Raw genomic sequence first — 20,970 nt, 5'->3', positions numbered from 1 at the left:
AACTAGAGAATTGTCTGTGGAGGTCAGACACAAGATTGATGCAAACATGGACAATCTCAAGGCTACAATTCCATCTCCAGAGACCTTGATGTTCCTGTGTCCACCGAATGCATTGTTATCAGGAAGTTTAAGTCCCATGGCAGTGTAATCAACCTCCCTGAACGTGACGTGGCCGCAAGAGAAAACTTGATCGAAGATTGCAGCGAAGGATTGTTCGGATGGTGGAGAAAGCACCTCGATCAACTGCCAAACAGATTCAAGCTGACCTACAGACACAAGGTGCAACAGTTTCAACTCGCACCATGCGTCACCAACTCAATGAAAGGGGGTTCTATGGTAGGAGATCCAGGACGACCCCACTGCTGAGAGAGACGTAAGAAAGCCTGACTAGAATTTTCCAAAACACACCTGAACAAGCCAAAATCCTTCTGGGAGAATGTCCTGTGGACAGATGAGACCAAATTAGAGCTTTTTGGTGCAGCACATCATCTCAATGTTTACAGAAAACAAATTGAAGCCTTCAAAGAAAAGAACATCTTCCCTGCAGTCAAACGTGGAGGAGGTTCAGTGATGTTTTGGGGTTGCTGTGCTGCCTCTGGCACTGGGTGCCTTGAATGTGTGCATGGCATCATGAAATCAGGAGATAACGATGGCATTTTGGAGCGGCGCATTGTTCGACCCAGTGTCAGAAAGCTGGGTCTCCGTCGAAGGTCATGGGTCTTGCAGCAGGACAATGACCCCAAACACACTTTAAAAATCACCCAGAAATGGTTCAAGACAAAACGCTGGACTGTTCTGAAGTGGCCAGCAATGAGTCCAGGTCTAAATCCCATTGAACACCTGTGGGGAGATCTGAAAACAGCAGTTGGGATAAGGCACCCTTCAATTCTGGGAGAACTGGAGCAGTTTGCACAAAAGTAGGCCAAACTGCTAATAGAGAGGTGTCGGAAGCTCATTCATGGCTATAGGAAGCGCTTTACTGCAGTTATTTTGTCCAAAGGCTGTGTGTGCTCCGAAATATTAAATCTAGGGTGTCAATAATTTTGTCAATGCCATTTATTTTTCTTTTCTGATTTAAAAGGATATATTAAGTTCTGAATCAAAAACAAAGGTTCTGTAATATTAACAGTGAAATAAATTATTGTGGAGACCAAATACTTTTGTCAATTTCAATTTATTTTTAGAGAAAATTGTGTTATTTGAAAAAAGTGCATGGGTGCCAATATGTTTGGCCATGACTGTAATAATCACGAGGTCACCTCTTGCCAGGCTGACCTTTCCTCTGAACACTTTCAAACAAAACTGTGGAATTATTGATGGATTTGAATTTTTTTTTTTTTTTTTTTTTTTTTTTTTTTTTGTATACAGAGTCGAGGCTCGTGAAAGAGCTAACATTTATCAAACAAACAAATCAAACAAACAAGCACACAAAGTATATAAAAAGGGGAGCGGTCGACAAGATGAGGAGAGAAGGGGAGGAAGCACACAAACACAACATTTGAGAGCAGGGACTTCGGGAGATGTGTGGGAGGGAGAGGGCCTGGGGGGAGGCAGGATAGGTATAAAACGCAAGGACACCAAGGACTTCCAGGTGAAATATTTGTAGACGAACATGACGGAGTGGATCGAACCTCCAAAGCGCGAAAGGAAAGCAAACTACGCCGTCGATGCCTACTTCCGAGATGCCCTGCGGGTCACTGAGCCGAAAGCCCCCAAGGTTTGAAATGCGGAAATGACGTCTTGTCAGATGTTTTGTGGAGCAGTTGTATGATTAGTGCTTTGTTTCATCAATCGTGCATGATTATTGGTTTTTGCCGAATTTTAGGTTCTGCCTAAAACCCCTCAAATTCACAATTTGAATGCAAAAGGTTACAACTTCCCTCAACGTAAACATCTTTAAATGCTAATGAAACAGATTTAAGGTCGTTTCTTGTTCTCCCAGGCTCCACGACCCCCAAGACAACCAAACATTCAGGACTTCCAGTTCTTCCCCCCTCGGCTGTTAGAGATTCTGGAGAAGGAGATCCTCCACTACAGAAAGACCATTGGATACAAAGTGAACCTTGTGCCTTTGATCTATGAACTAAACCAAATTTCACATTGTTTTATGTGTGTCCTTTGTTGCATACCAGTTTACAGGAGTTCTCTTGTTCATTCTCTTTATTTTTTTGATTTCCTGCAAAGGTTCCGCGGAACTCGGATCTGCCAAACTCGGCGTACGCTCAGAAGGAGTAGCAGAGCAAGATCGAATCGGCTGAGCCGTTACCAGAGGACGAGATGGAGGAAAAGGAGAAACTCCTCTTGCAGGTTTCCCTTTTTCATGATCCTTTCCTGTTGTTTCGCAGATTTCCACCAAAGAGGAAGCATGGGGTCAATTTGTGTGATTTCTTTATCCAAAACCAGAAGGGAATTGGCGAAGGCTCCATTGACCTTTTCAATATGATGAGTGGAATGAAATCAATTTTAATAAACACGGCACCTTTTCTTGACAGGGTTTCACGAGCTGGAACAAGCGTGACTTCAATCAGTTCATAAAAGCGAACGAGAAGTGGGGCCGGGACGACATAGATAACATCGCACAGGAGGTCGAAGGAAAAAGCTCCAGAGGAGGTCATCGAGTATTCGAGTTAGGATGTCTCATTGCCTGACGCATTGTTCTTTTTATACTGTGATCTACTCTCATTCGACCGTCGTCTTTGTTTTTACCCCGCGTACTCGAAAAGCGAGGTTAAGTAATTGGTCCCCTTCGTCTGTCTGTCCACAAACGTCAGTTTATTGATCGAGGAACTACTTATTTCAATTGAATGTTTTATTTTGAACATGAATCGGAAACTAATCTGTGGTTTCGCAGTTCTTTTGCTCCGAATTCGTCCCAATCGCGCAAGTGAAGAGAGGAGTGATAATTTTTTTTTTACTCTTGTCTGTCTGGCAGTCAAACAGAATTGAAAATCATTCCAAACAGGAAATGTCCTGTTTTTACAGACGTCATAAAGGACACAGACAACAAGCATTCTGAGTATTGCGCTGAAATACATGTCCCCTACCGGCAGTCTGTCGTCCGGAAAACTGTTGGGGAAATTACCACAAGTTCAAAGTGCCATAACTTTGTCAAAAATGATCTAAACGTCGTGAAGTTCGAACTTGATCTGTAACTTATCATGAGGAAACCATGTACCAAGTTTGAAATCATTAGCATTAAGAGTTTAGAAAAAAAGTCCGGAAAACTGTTCCTTGCGTGACGGACGGACAGACTGACAGACTATGTGGAACGCTCAGTGCTCGCTGCCCCGTGTTCAGGCCATTGGTGCTCATATGGTTGGCAGCGAGTGCCCCGGAAGCATTTCCGGAAAGAGTGACAATCATATGTGTGGGAAAATTGCATGCTCAGTCAGGGTCGTCCAGATAGCTCAGATGGCAGAGCACTGGTATGGTTTTTCCGAGAGCCTAGGTTCGATTCCTGGTCTGGGCATGTAATTTTCCAACATATATCAATTTAGTTGTATTTCAAATTGCTGCGAGGTGTTTTTTTTGTTTTTGTTTCTGGTGGGAGGTTATTCCAGTCTCTTGTGGTATGCGGTATGTAACAATTAAGGTATGCCTTAAGTGCGACACTGGAGAGGCACAAAGCAGTTGGTGTTTCCTCTCCTGGAGCGGATTGCTTGGTTGACGTATGGTGGAATATCAATAGTAACTTCATGGTGTACTGCCTTGAAGAACAGTATGAGCCTACTTGGCCGTCGTCGATGTTGCATTGAAGGTCACTTCAAGGAGCTCAACATTGACGTAATACTGGAATATCTGGCATAGTCATTAGAGACAAACCATGCTGCACATATATCCAGTTTATTTTCAAGGTAGGATCCCAAATCTGTAGGCTCAGGTTTGGGATGTACCAATGCCTTGTTTGCAGCTATGTCAACGTTTGCTTCCCATTTGGGTAGGCTTCTCCTTCCGAATCCCAGGATTTTGTTTGCAACATTTACAACATGGTTCACATGATGATTACCTGTCATGTTGCTTGACAGGTTGACACCAAGATAATGGCTCTGCTGAATAGATGTAAAGTTTACCCTCAACATGCAGTATGTTTAATCCCAAGGTTGTCCGCATCTTGTTGCATGCATTGTGTGGCACTTTGACAGGTGGAAAGTCATTTGCCATCTGTGGGACAAATCCCTCAATGTGTCTGGATATTTCTGCAACTGTACTTGATATTCCTGCCCATGAATGGATCGGTACAAAAGGCAATCGTCAGTGAACCAAGGTCTTCAAGATTATTGGACTCTCCTGCAATGAAGCTGAGTTTATGGGCCTATCATTTTGCCATCACAGACAGGTCGGTGGTCTCTGTCTTCCTCTGCCTCCTTTCTCATCGACCACCCCTCCCAGGTGTTCATATGGTCCACCACCTTCCCCTTCTGGTGAAACTGCCTGAATCGAGGATCACTGTTCACATCACTCATTTGTTTCTTTTATTTCCCACCTGTGCAACCAACTTCCATATCCTCTTCAATCTCATTCTTCCCTCCAGGTCGTCAAGACAGCTGTTCGCCACCATGTCAGATCATCCCAATTCAAAACCTGACCTCTACTACTCTCGTTAAGCTTCCACCCCACCCAACCCCTTCTTCCAAATTTCCAGTTTTCCCTCATGAGAGTTCCCTTCTGTATCCACCTTGTCCACCCCTTGCATCCTCTCCTGTCCCTAATTTTCCTTCTGTCTTGTTTGTCTTTTTCCCTCTGTCTTGGCCTTTGTCTCTGCTGTTGGTGTTTTCCCCCTTTCTCTGCTGTTCCTTTTGTCCTGTTGTATCCTGGTCTATTCAGTATACTAGTACTAGCTCAAACACCAGCCTTGGCTATGTAAAACAAAAAAAAACCCATCTCCTCCACAGTGTTCACAAGATGTGTCTCACAAAAGTGGGCTTTCAAAAAGCCATGCTGATATGTTTTCAGGTTTTTATGTCTTTCTATACGAGCCATAATATTATGGAAAATTATGTGCTGAAAGATTTATAGAGACTGATGTAAGTGAGCTCGGTCTGTTGTCAGCAGGGAGTGATCGGTTTCTTTCCTTTGGTAAAAATCGGTCTCTTTCCCATGTCCTTCTTTCTCAAGACGACATGGCGAAAGGTGTTCTATGAACTCCCTAGTTGATGAAATGTTCCAGTTATCTTTCTCCGAGTCAAATGCTCTTCACAACAATCCCATTACGTTGACCTCCGTATTGAATATATTTACCCACATTGCTGCTCTCATTAATCTGTGGAACTTCACTTTTATTTCTCACCATAGCGGTGTTCTGGGATCACTCCAATGAGCTGCAGGACATCGAGAAGATCATGTCCCAGATTGAGCGTGGAGAGGCTCGGATCCAGCGTCGCATCGGCATCAAGAAAGCGTTGGATGCGAAGGTGTGGGGCGCTCGCAACAAGAACTGCCACGGTTAAAACATCCTGTTTTGTGTCGTCTCATTTTAATCTTTCTTTCTTCCCTCGGTGCATTTTCTTCGAGATTCTAAAATCTGATTGTGTACTTTGTTGTCATGGTTCTGTTTTCTGTTTTTCATTGATTATGCACATGCCAATTTGATTGGATGGATCCGAACAAAACTCTGGCCTGTCGCCAGATTGCTCGCTACAAGGCACCCTTCCACCAACTGTGCATTGCCTATGGTACCAACAAGGGGAAGAACTACACTGAAGAAGAGGATTGTTTCCTCATCTGCATGCTGCTCAAGATGGGTTTCGACCGGGAGAGCGTCTACGACGAGCTGCTGCAGTGTGTGCGCAACGCTCCGCAATTCAAGTTTGACTGGTTTCTCAAATCCTGCACTGCAATGGTACGTTTCCCGCCTTCCTGGATTTCGGAATGCGTGGAAATGTGCAAAACTTTTTGTTTTGATTTATTCACTTGTTGTACACCGCTCCTTTGCTATTCCATCTCCAGGCGCTCACTGCATGATGTCATCGCCCGGCACCGCACGGGGCCCGGTGATGACAAGTAGTACTGAAAAGGATTACTCAAAATGGGGGTATGCTTATTTAAAATGGGGGTGCGGAACTCAAAATGACGGCATGCTTACTCAAAATGGGCGTACAGAACATAAAAAGTGCAATTGTTCTACAAAGGTAAAACATATATATTTACAGAAGTACCAAGAAATAAAAGCTAACCTTTTGTACTTTTACCTCATATTCATCTTTTGATCTCAAATCCAAATCTGATGAGGATATAGTAATCATACTAAAATACGCCATTTGTGTCTGTGATGAATTTTTGTCGCCAATACATTCTGTCGTTACTTATCCAATCTCAACCAAACCTGTCAGGATGACGGAGGGTTACACAATGAAGGTTGTAGCGCATTCATTTGCCCCCCCTCCCCAAGGAGGTTTCCCCCCCCCCCCCGAGCAAGTTTGCCCGCCATTGCTGTCAATGGGGTTGCACGTTGAGGTGTATATAAATGTTAAATTAGCTTTATCGTGGCATATTTCCAAAGAAGATTTATCGTGACGTTTTTCCAAAGACGCTTTTAATAACAAAATTAATGATAATCACATATTGTTAATGTTATTACAAAACAATATTAATACTAATAATGTCCCACTTCCCCAAGGCGTTTTTCCTGCAGTGATTATAATTCCAGTAATCTCTGTACGTCTGTACGTTTGTACGTCTGTTTGTCTGTGACCGCTGTTTCTCGACAACCACGGGTCCGATATACTTTTAACTTGCCAGGTATATTGCTGGGGACCCGAGGATGTGCCTTTTCAAGGTTTCATATTAATCGGACAATTACTTACCGAGCTATGTCCAAAAAACGATTCAACCAATCAGAGAGCAGCGAACGATCGCGTGTGCCGAACGTGGAGGACACACTCTGCCTCGGATGGCACATTTGAGAGCGTATTCATTTATTTCACGTTTGCAAACTATGTTGGCGTTAAACTATGTTTTAAAACTAATAAAACCGAATTTGCGATTCATTCGCTTTCCTGCGCGTTTGTGCACGCGATGGCGATTTCTTTACCAAACTCCGGAAGCCGTTCGCTTTGGACCAAACCATTGCATGTAAATAGAGGGGGGGGATTGTCACCGTACTCGCAAGCCGTTCGCTTTGGACCAAACCATTTCATGTAAATAGAGGGGGGGGATATAATTTTAGATATAGATATAGTACGGGCAATGCCCTAGTGTGTATAAATAGGGGAAAGCGGGGCAAGTTGAGCCAGTTTTTGTTCTTGGAATGTTAGGACTGAACTTACTGATGATCTTGCACAAATGAGTATCTTGCCTTCTAATTTAATCCTTGGGAAACATTTTGAAGCTAGTTCTTACTTTCTATCCCCACACTGAAAGTCACTGTGACCTTTGAAAAAACGGAGGCCAAATGGCTCAACTTGCCCACCGGAGGGGTAAGTTGATCCAACCTCTGGGGTGAGTTGTACCACATAGGGGTAAGTTGATCATTGCCCCAAATAAAGATAACTAAAGTAGAAAACCATTGTTTTGCCAGAAAAATATTTAATGTTGTAAAGTTCTACAACACTGAACGAAATGATTACCTTGTGTTCATGGTTATAGTCATCAGTTACGAACAAATTGAGTCACTCTCATAGAAAAACAAGATTGTCAACTGTGGTAAGAAAAGTCAACTCAATCCACCTGTCACAGTTTCAAGTCACAATTAAACAAAAAGTATCCCAAATAGTTCATCATTGCCCCAAATAAAGATAACTGAAGTACAAAAATTGGTCTGCCTGAAAAATATTTAATGTACTTGTTACAACACTGAACGAAATATTTACATGTACCTTGTGTTCATGGTTTTAATTCACTGTGGCAGCTGGATTGAGTTGAAAACAGCTGCCACAGTTTTAAGTCACAATAAAACAAAAGTGTCCCAAATACACCCAGAAAGGCCAACAGTCAGACTGTGGCAATTAAGGCACAATATCTTGCTCATCAATGCCAGCTTCATCATTTGGATCTGGAACTAAAACTAAAACATGTCAGAAATCAAGTCAATTAAGCTGCCAAACTGACAAGTCACAATTGAACACAAGCTGTCCAGAACAACGGGCAGAACTGCCAACGCACTTATGCTGTGGCAGCTTACGCACGATGTCTTCCAGTTCAAATCCTGCTTCATCCTTTGGGTTTGGAACAAACACTGGGTTGTCCGATCCAACTTTTCCAGCAACCTTCTGCAGGAAGACACCTTCAAACTGAAATTCCTCTCTCCATTCAGTACATCAACCCGAGTAATGTAATGCACAAATCTTGATTTGCCAGCACATTTGCCCGAGCTTTGCTCGGAGCGCTTGAAATGGCAGCACGGCAAGGAATGCTCCCCGGGGAGTGGAGATGGTACACCCAGTGTGGTGCAGGCTCGCAATGTATCCAATGACCGGGGTAATAATATGGTATTCTGTAAGCGCTTTGAGCCTTTGGGGAAAAGCGCATTATAAATGCTAATTATTATTATCTCCACCAACATGAGTTGGCAAGTTGAGCCAGACCCTACGGGGCAAGTTGAGCCATGGCTCGATTTGCCCCATAGGATCTGGTTCAACTTACCCCAGTCTGAACTTTCTGAGATGTCTCCACATACACACATATTCTATGCATCCATCGTATTAAAGTCTATGACAAGAATGGAGACATACCTGGACTAACAATTGTCATCTGATATCCATATTATATCTATGCTGCATATGGAAGAAACGTGAACTTACCTGTTTTACACCTTTTTACTTTTATGGCTGAAAATTGGATTTTTCCCTCTGCAACACTGGTTTCTGTTTCAATTTAGAAAACAATATGGCGGAATTTGGAATTATGCAATGGGGCATCTATAGATGGCGCCACCACAAAGTCTGACTCATTCATAACTGGCTGGGAGGTGGTGGCTCAACTTACCCCAATGCTCAACTTGCCCCGCCTTCCCCTATAGCTTATAGTTATAATAGCCTTTCCGCAGAAGCAACGGCTTCCACAGGAAGTAAAAATATTATACTGTAGCGGTTACCGGAAGCATGACACAATTACCTTGCACCGGCCGATGACGCAACCGGCGAGCGGTCACTTGTCCGGACTCGCCCGGGCGTGTCCAGACTTGCCTTTCCCGGGCGAACACTTGGCTTACCTATTTGCATACCACGCCCCGCCTGAGAGGCGTGGCTTTTGTGTGTTGAGCTTTACTTATAAATTGCCGCCCGTTAGATGGGCTGATTCAGTGCTTTTGAGTTCTTTCAAGTGAGCTGAAAATAAATAGCTCAGTGAAATTTCATTCCTGGCGTCGTTCATTTTGTCCGGTTTTATCGTGCGAGCATAGCTCCCACAATTGGTGACCCCGGCGTGATAAACATGGCGATGGAGTCATCTGTAGCTTTGAAGCTCCCGGGCTTTTGGGAATCGCACGCAGCCGTCTGGTTCACCCAAGCGGATTCTCAATTCGCCCTGCGGAACATTACGGAGGACACAATGCGCTACCACCACGTGGTCTCCGCGCTCAATGCCTCCACCGCGGCCCAGGTCCTGAGCTTCCTCCAGAACCCGCCGAACACCGACAAATACGGCGCGCTCAAAGGCCTACTCCTCGGTGCGTTTGGACTCACGGAGACCGAACGCACGCAACAACTACTCGACCTCCCGGAGCTGGGTGAGGCCCGTCCATCTGAGCGCATGGACCACATGCTGGCTCTATTCGGCAACCACAGCCTGGATTTCCTTTTCCGCGAGCTGTTCCTCCGGCAGCTACCCGGGCAGGTACGGTTAGCTTTGGCTAACTCGCCCATCACGGACCCTCGCGCCCTGGCCAAGGAGGCCGATAAATCTTTCTCGGCCAGGCGACACGTCGGAGTGGCCGCCTGGAACCCTGGGCCGACCGAGGCAACGCCCGCGCCACGACCGGCGCCACCACCGGCCGAGTCAGCCGAACCAAACCCGACGCGACCGCCGGAGCCTCCACCAGAGCGGACCATGTGCTATTACCACGCCAGGTTCGGGCAGAAGGCCAGAACGTGCCGCCCACCGTGCACTTTCGGCAGGTCGGGAAACGACCAGGCCGGCGCTCGCTGCCTGCCATGAGCGTCGGCCATTCAGGCAGCCTTCTGTTTATCACGGACACAGCGTCTGGGCGGCGTTTTTTGTGCGACACCGGCGCTCAGCTGAGCGTGATAGCCGCCTCGGTGCAGGACAAACTGGCCGCGCCATGCGGCCCCGCCTTGGTCGCCGCAAACGGCTCCTCCATCCGCACCTTCGGTTCGCGCAGCGTCGCATTCTGCTTCGGGGGCCAGCGCTTCAGGTGGGACTTCATCACGGCGAACATGCCCATGGCCTTGCTGGGTGCAGATTTTCTTTGCGCGCATGGGCTTTTGGTCGATGGCAAATGGCGTCGGCTCATCAACGCGGAGACCTTCAGCTCGCTCGCTTGCTCATTGAGCGGCTCCGCACCAACCAAGCTAGCCTGCGCGCTCCCGGCCGTGGACGATTTCACCCGCCTACTCGCCGAGTTTCCCGCCCTCACGCAGCCGACGTTTTCGGCCGTCGCCGTCAAGCACGGCGTCGAACACCACATCCCAACCACAGGTACACCGGTCTACGCCAGGGCTCGCCGCCTCGACCCGGCCAAACTCGCCGTGGCGAAGGCGGAATTTCACGCGCTGGAGCGATTGGGCATTGTGCGGCGCTCGAATCGTGTGTGGGCTTCGCCCCTGCACATCGTGCCCAAACCGGGTGGCGGATGGTGACCATGCGGCGAGTACCGCCGCCTCAACGACGCCACCACCCCCGACCGGTACCACATACCACACATACAGGACTTTTCCGCCCGTTTGGCGGGGCGGGTGATCTTTTCCAAGGTCGACCTCATTCGGGGCTACCACCAGGTACCCGCCCGGCCGGCCGACGTGCCGAAGACAGCGGTAATTACACCTTTTGGCCTCTTCGAGTTCCTTTGCATGCCGTTCGGCCTTAAGAACGCGGCCCAGGCCTTCCAGCGGCTGATGCACAGCGTGCTGCGCGACCTCACCTTCCTTTTTGTTTACCTGGACAACATTCTCGTCGCCAGCACTTCCCGGGCGGAGCACCTCATCCACCTGCGCACGCGTTTTGAGTGCCTCGGCCAGCATGGCCTCACCATCAACCCGGCGAAATGCCAGTTTGGCGTAACGGCCATCGACTTCCTGGGGCACCGCATCACGAAGCGTGGGGCCGTCCCGCTGCCTACCAAGGTGGAGGCAATCACAAGTTTCCCACGCCCCCACTCCATCAAGTCCCTACAGGAATTTTTGGGGATGGTAAATTTCTACCACCGGTTCGTGCCTCGCGCCGCCCAACTCATGCGCCCCCTGTACGAAGCCCTCCGGGGCAAGCCGGCCAAGCACGACGTCGCCTGGACCACAGAGATGGACGCGGCATTCACGGGCGCTAAGCTGGCCCTCGCCAACGCGACCATGCTGGCGCACCCGGTGCTCGACGCACCCATCGCCCTCACCACGGACGCTTCCAACTATGCGGTGGGCGCCGTGCATGAACAGTGGGTGAACGGGGCTTGGCAACTGCTGGCCTTCTTCAGCCGGCAGCTTCGCCCTAACGAGCACAAGTATAGCGCTTTTGACCGTGAGCTCCTCGGCCTTTACCTGGCTGTTTGCCACTTCCGCCATCTTTTGGAGGGCCGCCCGTTCATGGCGTTTGTGGACCACAAACCCCTGGTCTTCGCCATGGCCAAGGTTACGGAGCCGTGGTCGGCCCGCCAGCAGCGCCACCTCTCCGCCGTGTCCGAATTTACGACGGACATCCGGCACGTCGCGGGCAAGGACAACGCTGTGGCCGATTGCCTCTCCCGGTCCGGCGCGAACGCCGTTCACCTGGGTGTGGACTTCGCCCGCATGGCGGCCGACCAGACCGCCGACCCCACGGTGCAAGCCCTCCGGACAGCGGACACAGGCCTGCGGTTGGCTGACGTCCCCTTCGAGGACACAGGCACGGTTCTCCTGTGCGACGTTTCCCTGGGCCAACCTCGCCCCATCGTGCCCACCGGATGGCAGCGGCACATTTTTGAAGCCCTCCATGGCCTTTCCCACCCAGGCCGGAAAGCATCACAGAAGCTCCTGGCAGCAAAGTTCGTCCGGCACGGGCTCTGTAAGGACGTCCGCGACTAGGCCAACGCCTGTGTCGCCTGCCAACGCGCGAAGGTCCACCGGCACACCCAGGCCCCGTTGGCACCATTCGACGTGCCCGCACGGCGCTTCGACCACGTCAATGTGGACCTGATGGGACCCCTGCCCTCCTCGCGGGGCTTCACCCACCTCCTCACGATGGTGGACAGGACCACCAGGTGGCCAGAGGCCGTCCCGCTGGCATCAACGACATCCGCCGACGTGGCGCAGGCCTTCATTGGCACCTGGATTGCCCATTTCGGCGCGCCCTCGGACATCTCCTCCGACAGAGGCCTGCAATTCGCCTCCGAGCTTTGGGGCGCGGTCGCCCAGGCCTTGGGGGTCAAGCTACACCACACCACGGCCTACCACCCCCAAGCCAATGGCTTGTGCGAGCGGTTCCACCGCTCGATGAAGGCCGCTCTCAGGGCCAGCCTCCAGGATGACGATTGGTCCGACAGGCTCCCGTGGGTCCTATTGGGCCTCCGAACGGCCCCCAAAGAGGACCTCCAGGCTTCCACCGCCAAGCTGGTCTATGGCCAGCCACTGCGCGTGGTCGGTCCTCCAGGAGGCCGCCAGGAGATTTGCCCCCATGCCCACGTCCCACCACGGCTGCCCCCAACCCCACGTCCCCCCAGCACTTCGCACTGCGGAGTACGTTTTTATCCGGCACGACGCACACCGGGGACCGCTCCGGCCGCCGTACGATGGACCTTTCTGGGTCCTGAAGAGGGACGACAAGTCGTTCATCATCGACATCGGCGGCAAGCCGGACCGCATCTCCGTGGACCGCCTCAAGCCGGCCCATTTGGACCTCGACCAACCTCCACGGTTGGCCCTTCCTCCACGACTGGGCTGTCCCACGTCAACCAAGCCCCCCGCCCGACCATCCACCGCCACGCCACCTACCACCCCCACACGAATCGCCAGGGGTCGTTTCGGCCGGGTCATCAAGACCCCCCTCAAACTGACTCTCCCGGTGCATATTAATTCTGGGGGGGCGCATGTAGCGGTTACCGGAAGCATGACACAATTACCTTGCACCGGCCGATGACGCAACCGGCGAGCGGTCACTTGTCCGGACTCGCCCGGGCGTGTCCAGATTTGCCTTTCCCGGGCGAACACTTGGCTTACCTATTTTCATACCACGCCCCGCCTGAGAGGCGTGGCTTTTGTGTGTTGAGCTTTACTTATAAATTGCCGCCCGTTGGATGGGCTGATTCAATGCTTTTGAGTTCTTTCGAGTGAGCTGAAAATAAATAGCTCAGTGAAACTTCATTCCTGGCGTCGTTCATTTTGTCCGGTTTTATCGTGCGAGCATAGCTCCCACAATACACCACAAACACGCATGGTTGGCTTTTTAAACAGTCGCTAATGCTCTTTATAACACTAAATGAAGAAATTTGGAGGAATCCCGACATCCCTGAAGTAAGGTTTACTCACAGGACTGAGTGAAGATCTACTGTACTCTATATAGCCCACAAATGTTGTTGGGTTAACAACATGGCCCTTTCTGCCACGACCGTGGCATTTTTCGTGGCCAACTTTTGAAACTCGCTCCTGCTGTTTCATACGAAACTGAAAGGGAGAAGCTCGGGTTGTGCTCCTTTGCCAAGCAGCTAGCTAGCGCTTGCCAAGCCAGCCGTTCCTTTACGGTTTTGAATGGAGTGCTTGCTCAAATGCTTAAACCACGAGGCGATCTCTTCACAAGAAACTTGGTAAATGAACAAACACCCGATGTTATTGAGATCCGCCCATCGATCAACTGTAATCTATAAACCCCAAAGAGGAATGACCTTCCCTGCCCCTCCCGAAGTCTGCGGGTGTACTAGTGATAACAAATTTGACTTCACTGTTCCAACACTTATGGAGAGCACTGAATGTGCATGGTGATGGGTACATATCTGTGTGGTGGGACAAATGTGGTGATATGTCCTTGTGTTGTGGGACAAACATTGCAATGGATACCTACGTTTTCAGGAATTGCAGAGACGCTGCAACACATTGATATCGCTCATTGAGAAGGAGAACCTGGATCTGGAAGAGAAAGCTGAAAGGAAGAAGAGAGGACCCAAAGTAGGATTAATTAAAAACCGTTTACCTGTAATAGACACCTGGTTGTACGTTGGTATTTTTTGGAGAAACATCCATACTTTCTCACGTTTTTATATCTCCGCAGCCGAAGGAGCAGGAGGCATTACGTTTTTTGGTTGTGTGTGCGTTCATGCGTAGGAGATTTTTGTAACCGCAATAACTTGTGATAGACTGAAAGGATTGCAAATTATCTTGGCATAAGTTTGAACTGTCATACAATGATGAACCAATCCGATTTTGGGTTCATCGGGTCTATTTATGGTCATGTGACCTTTAATTTAAAATCTTTGTCACCACAATAACTTGTGAACCACAGAAGGGATTTCAACCCAACTTGGCACAAGTATGGACTGTGATAAAAAGATGAACTGACTGAATTTTGGGTTCAACAGGTCAAAGGTCATGTGACCTTAAATCATTTTGCAGATATAATAACTCGAGTTTGAAGCATCTGATGTTTTCTCTCTTCTACTTCTCCCTCATGTGACCTTTAAGTTGTCATGTGAAGTTTAATTGATATAAAACGTAACTGGGTTGACCTGTAACGCAGGCGGAGGCATGTCCATCGACGCATTCACGTCAAATTCCATTTTCTATTTTTTGTTGCTGCTCATTGTTCGTCTGAATTGAGCCAAAAGTGCTTCATTTCTTTCTGCGATTACAGGCACAGAAGCGAAAGTTGGACAGCTCGGATGGCCGGCCGAAAAAGAAGAAAATGAAGCTGTGAAGTTTCCCTTTGAGCTCCTGCTTCTCCCCGTCACGCTCCTGTATCTTATCTCCTGCGTTTTACAAATACCACTTCTTTCCTTCTCACGTTTGTATCGATCTGCAGATCGTTGACGTAGTCATCACTGTTCCTACTTCTCGCTAAATAAATAAATAGATTTATGCGCAGAGGGTCTGTCACATCCGAGTACACCTGCAATGCAGTGACCCAGGACTTGCAGGAATCTTTCTTTCCCAGTCGAATTATTTTAACTCTAATTCCATTAAGGCACTTGAACCTTTTGCTCTTTTTGACCTTTGTGCCGATGAGCGTAGCGTTTCGGCAGCGTGGCCGGACTCTTGGCTGGTAGGCCAGCTGCACCTGTGATGTTCATTTTGACCACCAGGCTGACACATTTTTGCATTTTTGACCAAAGTGGTTATTTGACATTTTCCAGATGTTAAAAAATAGGGGTTTGCAGTCAGGAGAATGTTACCCTCCCTGGCAGGGAAATAAAAAGCGCTCTCGTTTGTAATGGTTTGAATAATAGATAAAAGCTTTTCTTTCTCGTTTTTATTTTTTTTGTAAAAGAGGCCTTTGACCTTTGACTGAACTTTCCGAAATGAAGTCTTTCAATGGGACCAACTTTTTATTGTAAAGTTGATTACATTGTCCTTGTTTTGTTTTTCAAATGTTTTGTTGCATTATATTTCGAATCTTGCGGCTTTCCTTTTCCTCTCACCTTCAATGTTGTGTTTATTCCTTTTTAACAATAAAACTATTTTTAGAGTATTTGCGTTTCCACATAACCCCTTGCTCTTTTGTGGGGTTTTCAGGACAGGTAGTCGTATTTGCGCGACAGCGATAGCACACTTGTCGAACGACTTTTAAATATCGAGAGGGGATTATTTGTCAAGTCGATCAAATATGTACGGTAGATGTTTTTTCGTTTGTCAGACCGATTCATATTGTTAAACTTTTATGCTGGTGGGATAGTCTCGAGTATCCTGAACATGAAGTCGAATGTTAACATGACATAAGTTGGGATGAACTTGTTATTTCGGCTCAATATTTCGAGGTACGCTCAAAATGGTCATTATAGCAGTAATATTATATCAGTAATTTGTGCGGTCCAATAACAGTAATACATACAAGTGAGGTACCACATGAAAGCTTAGCTTCTGCTGGTTCTTCTGAAATCAATATTTTCACGTTTCAGAAATATTTAATGTGAGTTGTTGGACTACATATGGCCGCACCCCGTGTACAGATCCAGCGCATCACAAAAATGATCAAGTTTCTACATTCACTTTTGTTTGAAGTGCATATGTGGGACTTCATTAATCCAAGTCATATCTAAAATTAAACTGTGTCCACGTACCGAACATTTGATCCTACAATTCTGATTTTCTGACATAAACTGACAAAGTCATGGCAAGTTCAAAAATGGTGCTCGTTCATGAAAGAAAGCAAAGCAGCTAACATACATTCATGCGATTTAATACGTCAACAACTCATGTACCAATTCTATATCTTATGTTTCTTTCATGTAACATATAGTCATAAAGATTACGAATATCATGAAGAGTGAAACTAGCCTGACATAATGTATGCACATCAACAAATGAACAAGCTACCAGCAAGCAACGTATACTGGGTAATGTATTCAATATAACAAACGGGCACAGAGTTCATTCACTGATGAACATTGTCAATCCTGATCACTGTCAGTGCTGTCTCCACCAAACTGATATAGGATATCTGGCAGTTCTGCATCCGACTCATCTGAGTCCACATCCTCAGAATCTGGCAGTTTGTCGATGATATCGATGAGCTGTTGTGTCAGATCATTTCCTATGTACATTCCTACATTTCCATAGTGGCTCCAGCTTGCCATCCCTCAACTCCCATCCATGGACAACGGTTGCATCTGGAATATCGCATTTAGCGATATGGGCCCTCTTCCAGATTACAATCTGATAGTTCACCCACCTTGTGTGCTGCTCTAAACTTCTTCTACATGGTGATGTTGTTTCCAGAGCCATGTTCTTTGAAGGGTTGAGTTGGTCCTCCATGGCACATAGCTCCATTATGCGCATGTGTTACAGTTCATTGACTTTATGCACTCGAGCAATATTGCCTTCCAATTATTTGTGAAATCCCAAAGACGAGGCTTGCAGTTGGACATGAAGGAACTGATGACGTAACCCCTGCTCTATTTCAAATTTGGACAGCTAATAGATTTCTGACAGCCAGACAAATCGAAATGTTTCCAGTATCTCACCAGTTGCCAGTATCTGAAATGTTTCAATAAGTGGAAGATGCTCCAACACCATCAGGGGCGTCTGCACTTGTGTACCATAATGGGAATGCTTACTTCCACAACATGAAGGTGACAACAGCTAATTTCAGTCTGATTTGCCACAAGATTTTTGACATGATATCAAAGACAACAGACACAGTTTTCAGCATGGATATTATACTGCCAATTCCGTCAAATCAATGGAACATGAACGAAGAGGCTGCAGTGAGAAACTCACCGTCAACGATGAAAACACAGAGAGGCCCCCCGACTGGAAGCTGTTCTTGGCAAACGATGAAAACAAGGTGCAATTCATCAATCTCCTCTGCAAAGTACGGAGGCCTCGGTCATATGCTAGCAAGCTCTTGAGAAGAAAAGTCGTCCTGATCTGTGAAGGGGCTGCATACCAGTTGATGTCTCAATATGGGAGGACAAACGAGGAAGATAGAAATTGAAACTCGGCGATATCCAAAGTAGGCCAAGTTCTCCACTGCATGTATGGGATTGACAAGCGACAGAACTACATCCGGATCAAAAGATCAGACAGCGATGTGTTGTTCATCCTGCTGCACTACGATATCATTGACCCTCATTGAACCACCACGTCTGAGGAAGTGGATTCAGATGGGTCAGATGCAGAACTGCCAGATATCCCATATCAATTTGGTGGAGACAGCACTGACCGTGATCAGGATTGACAATGTTCACAAGTGAGTGCCCGCTCATTACATTGAATACACGAGTAAAAGTACCCGGCGTTGTCGGGCAACGCAGTCGCCTTGTGATGGGAATATGAAGAGAGAGGATGGGAGGGAAGCGGTAAGGCAGTGGTTCCCAAACCCATGGTCGCGACACAAATGAGGATCGCGGGACAGTCTTTAAAAAAAGTAATATTAGTGTTATAAGGTGATTATCTTATAACAATATGTTATAAGGTATCTCTTCTCCAATGGCTTGATCTCTGATCATCAATTTGGTTTCAAACCTGGTCACTCTACTCTGGACATGCTGCTTCTGCTTTCTCAACAATGGATGGAGGTCCTCAATGCCAAACAGGAAATTAGAGCTGTCTCTCTTGACATATCACATGCCTTCGATACGGTCTGGCACCCCGCTCTGCTCACCAAACTCTCCTCCTTTGGTATCCATGGAAATCTCCACGTATGGCTGGTGGACCTCCTCTCTAGTCGTAGTCAACGTGTGGCCCTGAATGGGTTTCTCTCATCTCCTCTTCCTGTTCAGGCTGGAGTTCCCCAAGGCAGTGTTCTGGGCCCTGTGCTTTTTCTGGGCTTCATCAATGATCTCTCTGACTCTCTTGAAAATCCTTTCTATCTCTTTGCTGATGACTCTACTCTCTGTCGCTCCATTCCTCATCCCTCAGATCGGCAGTCTGCAGCCTCCTCACTCTCTGCAGACCTGGACAACAACACAGACTGGGCAAACACGTGGAACATGTCTTTCAATCCTGAAAAATCTCACACTCTTACGATGTCTCTCCGAAAAGACCGACTGGATAACCCTCCCATCTACTTTCTCAACAATCCTCTCCAAGAAGTTCTGTCACTCAAGCTTTTGGGTCTCACTATTTGCCATGATCTTTCCTGGGAAAACCACATTTCAAATCTGGCCTCCAAAGCCAGTCGCCGACTGGGCATCCTCCGTCGTGCGAAGTCCTTCCTTGGCACACCTGAGCTCCTCACCACATACAAGGCTTTCATCCGCAGCTCAATGGAATACTGCTCTCCCCTCTGGGCTGGTGCTCCTGCCTCACACCTAGCTCGTCTTCACGCTGTTGAAACCAAAGCGTTCAGAATCATTGGAATCTCCCGCGATGAAGCTAACTCCAAGGGCCTTTCACTCACTCACCGCAGGCAGGTGGGTGGTCTTTCCGTCTTCTACCGACTCCTCTCTGGCCTTTCCCCCTCAGCTCTCTCTGGGCTCTGTCCCCCAAATATTCCTACAGGTCGCACAAGATCTGCTTGCAACCCTCTTTTGGTTAAACTGCCCAAATCAAGACTCTCTGCTCACCTTCACTCCTTCAATCCTCTTTTCTCCCGCCTCTGGAACAAACTCCCTCACTCTCTTCAATCCCACTCCACCCTCCAGGTCTTTAAAACAGCTGTTCACCGCCATCTCTTATCTTCCCCCATCCAAAACCTTGATCTTTTCTACCCCCGCCAATTTCACCCCAAATCCACTTTTTTGAAATACCAACTTCTGTCCTGGAAGTCCTTGGTGTCCTTGTGTTTTATACTTCTCCCATCCCTCCCCCCTTCCTACGCCTCCTCCCCCCCAAGCCCTCTCCCTCCCACACATGTCTCTGCTCTCAAATGTTATGTTTGTGTGCTTCCCCGTCTCTCCCCATCTTGTCTTCTGCTCCCTCTTTTTATATATTTTGTTTGTCTGGTTGATTTGTTTGTGAAATAAATGTTAGCTCGTGGATTCAGAATACAAAAAAAAAAAAAAAATTACTTCAATGGCACAATATGGAGGATTATTGAAATAGTAATTAAAGTGGAATAGTTGAGATTAATTTTCGAATGCACTGTTGTTATTCGTTAAACTGTGTGTTCATCGGTTAAAAGACCTCAAAGACTGAGGACCCAAAATACCCGAAGACCCAAAATACCCTGTAGACTGCAAAGACACAAAAGACCATGAAGACACAAGAAGACCCCAAAGACTGAAAATACCCAATCGTCAGGCAGGTGCCATCTTGTCGAGCGACGTGTACCAGCGAATAAAGGTTGCTCCATGTACTTGACCCCAACGAGTGTCAACAAGTCCTCGATCAAGGAAGAAGACGAATCTGACAGAAACTGTCACAATACTTCAACAGACTGAGATATAACAAAGATGAAAACGACAGTAAGCTGTTTGGTAACCGACAGCTCGCTGCTTGGTAAGAGATAGTGAGCCGCTTGGTAAGCGACAGCAAGACCCTTGGTAAGCGATTTTTTTTTTTTTTTCGTGAAAGAGTTAACATTTATCACAAAAAGAAATCAAAGAGACAAACAAACAAAGTATATAAAAAGGGGAGCGGCAGACAAGATGGGGAGAGAAGGGGAAGCACATAATCACAACATTTGAGAGCAGGGACATCGGGAATGTGTGGGAGGGAGAGGGATTGGGGGAAGGCGGCATGGGAAGGGGGGGGGGGGCGCGGTGGGAGAAGTATCAACACAGAACACCAAGGACTTCCAGGAATGAAGTCGGTATTTCAAAAAAGTGGATTTTAGGTGAAATTAGCGGGGGTAGAAAAGATCAAGGTTTTGGATGGGGGAAGATAAGAGATGGTGGTGAACAGCTGTTTTAAAGACCTGGAGGGAGGAGTGGGATTGAAAAGAGTGAGGGAGTTTGTTCCAGAGGCGGGAGAAAAGCGGAATGAAGAAGTGAAGTTGAGCAGAGAGTCTTGATTTTGGCAATTTAACCATAAGAGGGTTGCAGGCAGATCTTGTGCGACCTGTAGGAATATTTGAGGGACAGAGCCCAGAGAGAGCTGGAGGAGCAAGGCCAGAGAGGAGTCGGTAGAAGACAGAAAGACCACCAACCTGCCTGCGGTGAGTAAGTGAAAGGCCCTCGGAGGTAGCTTCATCGCGGGAGATTCCAATGATTCTGAACGCTTTGGTTTCAACAGCGTGAAGACGAGCTAGGTGTGAGGCAGGAGCACCAGCCCAGAGGGGGGAACAGTATTCCATTGAGCT

The 20,970-nt window shown here is 47.6% G+C and overlaps 1 pseudogene; it reads left to right on the top strand.

The window, feature by feature from the left end:
- The first annotated feature begins 1,610 nt into the window (after nucleotides 1–1,610).
- On the top strand, nucleotides 1,611–15,536 carry LOC137437654 (SWI/SNF-related matrix-associated actin-dependent regulator of chromatin subfamily A member 5-like; annotated as a pseudogene).
- Nucleotides 15,537–20,970: the final 5,434 nt, after the last annotated feature.

This window comes from Myxine glutinosa, chromosome 12 (assembly GCF_964187855.1).
Source record: "Myxine glutinosa chromosome 12, kmMyxGlut1.1, whole genome shotgun sequence".
In the NCBI taxonomy this organism is placed as follows: Eukaryota; Metazoa; Chordata; class Myxini; order Myxiniformes; family Myxinidae; genus Myxine; species Myxine glutinosa.
This window is presented reverse-complemented; position numbering and strand designations above follow the sequence as displayed.